This window comes from Eleutherodactylus coqui, chromosome 7 (genome assembly GCF_035609145.1).
Source record: "Eleutherodactylus coqui strain aEleCoq1 chromosome 7, aEleCoq1.hap1, whole genome shotgun sequence".
Taxonomy (NCBI): Eukaryota; Metazoa; Chordata; class Amphibia; order Anura; family Eleutherodactylidae; genus Eleutherodactylus; species Eleutherodactylus coqui.
In genome coordinates, this window is record NC_089843.1 from 200,692,349 (window position 1) to 200,699,796 (window position 7,448).

General features: G+C 45.0%; 1 non-coding gene across 1 annotated transcript; it reads right to left on the bottom strand.

Annotated features, from left to right (window-relative positions):
* Window positions 1–3,378: 3,378 nt before the first annotated feature.
* On the bottom strand, window positions 3,379–3,562 carry LOC136574182 (U2 spliceosomal RNA). Its single transcript, XR_010786281.1, has one exon. It is a non-coding gene; the product is annotated as a U2 spliceosomal RNA (small nuclear RNA).
* Window positions 3,563–7,448: the final 3,886 nt, after the last annotated feature.

The window sequence follows — 7,448 nt, forward strand, 5'->3', positions numbered from 1 at the left end:
TTTGTTACATCACAGTTCATATCACTAACTAATATGACGGGCATCCTGCCCTGCATAAAGAACTTAATCTTGTCAAACAAGGCTTTGCGCTCACTCTTACCTGTGGGCGCATACACATTAATAATACACAATTTTATGTTCTTATATAGTACTGTGGCTGAGACACATCTCCCCACCTCTATCACTTCATGACTCAGTAGCTCTATATCCCTGGTATTTATGAGGATCGCTACAGCATCGTTTTTGTTTGATCCACTCCCAGACCATACCGCCCCTCCGTGGGGCCACTCACCAGGGTCAACCTCACTGCTTATACCACATTCCTGTAGACATATTATGGACGCACTTTCTTGCCTTAGTAGGCTCAATATGGCCGCTCTCCTGGTCTTACTTTGGAACACACGCACGTTCTGGGAGTGGATCAATAGGGACATACCTTTATACAAACATACACTGACATGGAGTCAGGGTCAAGGCATACGGGTCATGGCATCAAAGCGCCTAACATAGCCCCATATGGTCACTTTCGTCTGGCGCCAGCGCTTCAAAGGGGTTACTGGTTTCCATCGCCTCATTTCCACTCTCCTCATTCCGTCTTTTTTTTGCAGCTTTTCTATCTGCCACTTCGGCAAAGTCCTCCTCGCTGTCGCTAATTTCGAACCCACCACCCTCCCTGTGACACAAAACCGTCTCTGGCGATGAAAAGCTGCCGATGATCCCAGACGGTCGGATGGGGCTGTCCACCTCCTCTATTATTTCTTCCAGGTGGCGGATGACCTCCGACACCTGGGCGTCTGCTGCCGCACTCATATCCACACCTGCAACTTTCTGGCTTTCAACTTTTCTCTTAATGTTCTGGCCAGGCATGCTCTTTACAGGGGTAGGCGGTGCAGAAGCAGTAGCAGCCACAGTGGGCTGTACAGAAACGGGAACGGCAACAGGAGCAACAACAGTAGCTGCAGCAGATGGTGCGGCGACAACAGCCGCGGTAGGCGGCACAACAACAGCAGGTGGTGCTTTAACAGCAGCTGCGACCGAAGGTGCAGTAACGGCAGATGGCGCAAAAACAAGGCTAATGCCCGCGGCAGATGGCTCAGAGGTAACAGCCGGTGGTCTAGAAGCAGGGACACTTGAAATAGGAGTCACAGACACAACATTAGTTTTTGCAGAGGCTGGTTTTGGGGCAGCAGCAGCATTCACAGCAGGTGTACAACGAGCCTTAGCAGCACCTGTGGCTGCCGCGCCCCCAGCAGCCGCACCCAAAGTAGCGGTCTCCCGCTTGCCTGCAGCACACTCTGCATAAGTCCTCCTCCAAAAGTCTCTGGGGCGGTCGGCCCCCGGACAGTCCTTACAAATGTGCTTCTCGGACCCGCAAAGGTCGCACCGACTGGACTTTGGGCAATCGCCCGCATGGTGCCCCTCGCCCTGGCAATTCCGGCAGACTTGCCCCTTGGTACACTCGTCTTCATGTGTCCGAATTGACCACAGTTTCTACAATAGCGGGGCTGTCCAGGGTACATCAGATACCCGTGGTTTCCGGCAATAGAAAAGTTCGCAGGTGGGTGCATCACCCCTCCCAACCGATTTGGATCCATCCTGAATCTTACAAAGAATTTATATTTGCAGTTAAATATATCAAGAATGTTTTTTTGCTTGTCACCACCACGCACGTTCTCGCAATATCGCCTTAGAAAGCTTTCTATTAGCGCCATGTCGGTGTATGGGTTGTACACGTGTACAATAACAGGCTTTTCTTGTATGCCGAACAAAGGCGTTATCCTCACCCCCTTCAGGAGGTCACTGTCCTTGTGGGCACGTAGCCGTTCGTATGCATTTAAAGAATCGTATTCTTCACAGAAAGTAACGTCATACTGGCCTTGTTTTGTAAAGTCCTGGACGCTGTAGATGAACGTCATTGCCACACCACATTTCTCCATAAGGACATCCCGTATGATATAGACCAAGCTGTTCCTCGTCCTGTCAGTAAGGGCCACATCAAAGCGGATGGTGTTCCGGATTCCAGCCATCGTCAAAGAAAGAATCTGTCGGTTATGAAACCACAGAGGAAGTTCTGCTTCAGCAGTAGGGCCTGGTCCGAATCCAGCTCACTCACAACCCTCCAGCCAGACCAAGTACTAGACTTGATCGTAGCCAAAAGGCCGAGAAGCGATAACCCGAAATAGGTTTCACCTGTAGCCCGGCCCGCCCAACTCCACTTCCAAGGCTTGAGGCAACACGCTCAGACAGCACTCCGGGCGCACCCACAATGCACCCAGGCAGCTGGGAGAGTTTTAAAACTTTGCATAGCCCCGCCCCACGCCTTTTCAACCACGCCCAGCCTCGCACCCTCAGTCCTTCCTCTTGCATCGTGCTCACGCATCCTAGGCTTGCATAGCCTGCTGCTGCTGCTGCAGGACTGGTCACCTCCCTACACAGGATGGTTAAGCCGGCGATGACACTAGAAGCAAGCACTAGTTTGTCTCTGAAGGTGCGGCGGCCGGCCAGTTTGAGAGATCTCTTCGGCTGGCCGCATTTCGAGTGGGGACGGACAGAAACTTTTTACCCAAAATGAGGGAAATTGGCTTCGGCCCCATGGGGCTTTATTGCCTTCCCCTGGGCTGGCATTAGTAGACCCTAGTAAGGAGAATAATAGAGCGGCATGGTCATACAGCAGGCCTTTTTTTCCCGACGTACATACATAACTACAGATTTTATATTTATTTACATACACATATATATAAAAATAAGCAATCTTAAATCTATCTTTCATCTATATCTACAAAATCTATAATTCAGAAATAATCTATATTCTACATAATTAATAAAGATAGATAGATAGATAGATAGATAGATAGAAAGATAGATAGATAGGACTCACATACACACACACACACACACACACACACTGTATGCAAATGAGCCAGGTGTTTTCCAGGCTGATGTCACTCCATTGTGATGTCATGAGCCAGGTGTTCTACAGGCTGATGTCACTCCCTTGTGATGTCATGAGCCAGGTGTTCTACAGGCTGATGTTACTCCCTTGTGATGTCATGAGCCAGGTGTTCTACAGGCTGATGTCACTCCCTTGTGATGTCATCAATTTAGAAGCATAAATACCGGGCTTGGCAGCCGTTTTAGTCAGTCTTAGCTGCAGCTGGGAGACGGGAGACGGGAGATGGGAGATGGTCTTATCTCCTCCAAGAAGCTGCGGAACTAACTGGATCATTTGTATTTTATTCAATATAGGTTTTATTGGTTTCATGGAGGGGGGGAAACTTTTGCCTTATCTCAAAGCAATGGAAAAAAAACTTTGACAATGAAACTTAATAAATAAATTTCGAGTGAGTTGAACTATATAATGTTTGTCTGTGATATTTTATAAGGTCTACAAACAGGGGAATAAGGGGAGGGTAAGAGGGGGAGCGGTAAGGGAGGGTAGCTCTTTTTCCAGCTCCCTGTTCTAAAAATCCATTTAATATATGGTCCCCAGATAGGGGACGTATCAGATATTAAACTGATAAGAACAGATTTTTTTTAAGTTGACAAACCCTCCAGATGGGGGGTGTTTTTATTTGTACAACATATATTTACATAGACGTCTTAAAAATGTTTGTCAATAGTACATTAAAACATATTAAATAACATATTAAAACATACCATTTAAAACATTCGTCTACATATAATACATGTTAAAAATACAGAACAAATTAAAAATCATCTAAAAGGGCACTTGGTGGCATCATATTATGGAGCTCCATTCTGCTAAAAGCCATTTTCTCGCTAAAACAGGAAAATTTTTCTTATCTACTAAAAAGTATTGGTGCATCTCATTAAGAGTAATTGATAAAATGTCCTTCACAGATAAAACTTCATGTTTAAAAACTAAAATGTTTCTGGTTTTCCATAGAGCTGCTTTGACCGAGTTGACCATCTTCCATGCCATAATTCTTTGAGTCTGTGTGGGGCATTCCAAGCATCCATATAATACGGCATCCAATGACAGTCTCTTAAGTCCAGTAATCTTTATCATAAGCAGCAATATTTTAGTCCATGCTTTCTTTGCAATAAAACAAGTCCATATAAGATGCTGTGTTGTCTCCTCTCCTGGGCATCCGGGTCTTGGGCATGCGGCAGTGTTGGTCAAACCTCTACGATGCTGGAATGCCCGGCATGGAAGACAGTCATGGACGCAGCTCCAGGCCAGATCTTTCTGTGAATTAAAAATATAATGATTAACCCTCATCCAGGTCTCTTTACTCTGTTTTTCGTTAAAATTACTCACTTGTACATACAAACCACTTTCTTTTATGGTTTTTAAAATGACTTTACTGTTCATTAAAATTTGCGCACTTTTGCCAGTAAAATCGTATAAAATCACTATTTTCTCTAAAATCTTATAATCACGGGGCAAGTTAAAGGAATAAGGGGAATTTAAAACCGTGTGGAACCATCTATTCCTCCTCATAAAATATCCAGTGTTGTATCGTAAAAAATAAGACCAATAGTGATTTTTAAAAAGAGCACCAATACACATACTAAAATACTTCGTATATAAAAAGGCTTTAAAATCAGGGAAATCTTTTCCTCCCATCCCATTCGGCTTCATTACGATTTCCCTGCTTAATTTCTCCATCATGGAGCTCCATAAAAATGTGAAGCATGCTTTAACAATTTTATTAAAAACTCTGCCAGGAGGGGGAAACACCAAGCTAAGATACAATAAAATGGGTAAAATCACTGACTTTGTGATTAAAACCCTCCCCTCCATGGTCAGCTGCCGCATGCTCCACATACAGATTTTCTTATTTATTTTTTGTGCCACCAAGTCCCAGCTGTTAAGACCTCTATTGTCCTCGTTGAAGGAGACACCTAAAATATGCACCGAGTCGGACACAGGAATGGGGACATCTGACAATGGCAGGTCCCCGATATTTAAAATACTGCTTTTGTTAAAATTTACCTTAAAACCCGAGGCGCAGCAATAAAACTCAATTTGTCTTGATGCTCTCTGGATTGACAGGGTGTCCCTTCCGAGAATTGCCGCATCATCCATGTACCCCACTACTTTAGCCTCGATTTCCCCCCACCCCCCCAAGCGGGCAGGGGGATCCCTCGGATCAGCTTGTCCCGGCGTGTTGTGCATAAAAGAGGCTCTAGTGCGCAGATAAAAAGTAGTGGGGACAAGGGACACCCCTGCTTCACCCCGGAGTTTAAAAGCACTTCCTGTGTCCTAAAACCATTGACTAAAATTCTGCTTGTGCAATTATTGTAAAACGCTTTAAGAGACAGTAAAAAACCTTCCGGTATACCAATTTTCTCTAAAACCTTAAAAGGATAAAAATGTGACACCCGGTCAAAGGCTTTCTCGAAGTCTATTGTTAAAATAGCCATTTGACCTTTTCTTGCCTTGGTGTCACTTATGCAGTCTCTTATGAGGTTAAGATTCTCCCATATTGCCCTCCCGGGCACCCCACAAGCCTGGTTGGGGTGTACAATTCTGCTTGCTACTGTCTTTAAACGATTTGCACATATTTTGGCAATTATTTTGTAGTCGCTGTTGAGAAGGGTGATCGGTCTCCAGTTCTTGATGTCAGTTTTGTCTCCTTTCTTGTATAGGAGAGACACGTCACCCTTCTTCCAGGACCCCGGGAGGGCTTTAGACTTAAAAACTTCTGTAAAAAGGGAGAAGAGGTCATCCTTAAAAATACCAAAAAAGGTGACACAAAACTCTATGGGTATACCATCGGGCCCAGGCACCTTACCTGGTTTAAAACTCTTAATAGTGTCTAAAATCTCCTGTTCTGTGATGTCCCGTAATAAAATCTCACGAGAACCAGGATCTAAAACGTCAGTGATCTCCTTCAACGAGTCATTCATAAAATCAATGTCAACAGTTTTAGTATTAAAAAGATCCGCATAAAACTCATACACTTTCTTTAAAATACCCTGTATGTCCTTGGTGCCACCGAGATCATCGAGGACTGTCCGCTTATCACGTATTTTCTTGAAGAAGTACCTGGAGCAGGTTTCATTTTCCTCCAGATGTTGCACTTTGGAGCGGAAGATCATTTCCTTTCCCCTCTGCTCCCGGCACCGGGCGATCTCCTTCTTCACCTCGATGATCTCGTGGTCCACCTCTATGTCATGTTGCCGTAACTTATACAGGGTCTGCAGGCGAGTGTTCAGGTTAGAATAAAATGTGCGTTTTTCTTTAGCTTTGTTGATTCCAACCTTGATAAAAAAGTTTTTAATTTTCAGTTTCATTTTCTCCCACCACTTGCTGGTGGGAGTGTTGTGATGTTTTACTCGACTGCAGTCTTTATAAAAAGTGATAAAATCAGATAAAACCTGCGGATCTCCTAAAATGGACATGTTAAATTTCCAGGCATTCTTACCGGATTTTCTCTTTAAACCGGTATCAACTTTAAAATATAAAAGCTTATGGTCAGAAAACACGTTGGTAAAAGAATCACATCTAAAAGGCAGTACTTGATAAGAACAAAACAAAATCAATCCTGGAGCTGCAGATCTTGTTGCTCCAGGTGACGCCGGCTTCCTCTGATGCATTGGGGTTGCATGTTTTAAAAGCATCAGTAAGTTTGGCGCCTAAAATCACGTTATTTAGCATAGCAGAGGTCTTATCATAGTTTCTACTTACTGAGCTGGAAAGCTGGCGTTCCCCCTTTAAAATGCAATTAAAATCCCCCGCTAAAATAAGAGGATCAGAATCGCTAATAAAAAGGGGTAAAATCTCTAGCATCTCTGCTCGCTCTTTCTTATCAGTTTACCCATAAAAGTTTAAAAACTGCCACTTTATACCATTAATAAAAGCTTTGACCAATAAAACTCTGCCTGGTAAAATTTCATTAATAACGTCAATTAAAACGTTCCCTTTAAAAAGAATGCGACCCCCGCCGATCTGGTCTCGTTAGAGCCGGACCAGACCGACGGTCCATGTACCCAGTCATCTTGATATTTTTTGTACTGGGCTCTATGCGGGATCCTGCACTCCTGTAGGAAAAAAACGGAGGCAGCAAAAATTGTCAGATAGCTGAAGAGGGTGACCCTCCTCACGTGGCTCTCGATGCTTCTGACATTAAAAGTGAGTCCCGATAGAGCAGCCATTGGAGACTAGGGATATGCATGGGTCTTCTCCTTAGAAGTCTCCGGGCAAGCCAAAGACCTCGCTGGCACTCTCACCCCCCCCTCCCCGCATCCGAATCTATCGTGAACGGGGATGCTGGAGAGGAACCTACCTCACTTATTGGACCCCCTACGGTGCCCGAGAGAGGGATCTGCGTAAGATCCCAAATTGAATCGATCACCTCCGGAATCTCCATGGGGGCTAGCAGGCCAGCTCCCATAACCGTCTCTGTCCCCTCAGCTGGGGTGGGTACTCGGCTCTCTTCCGCCTCTGCACCTTCGGAGGTGGCACCCCGCGCCCCCTC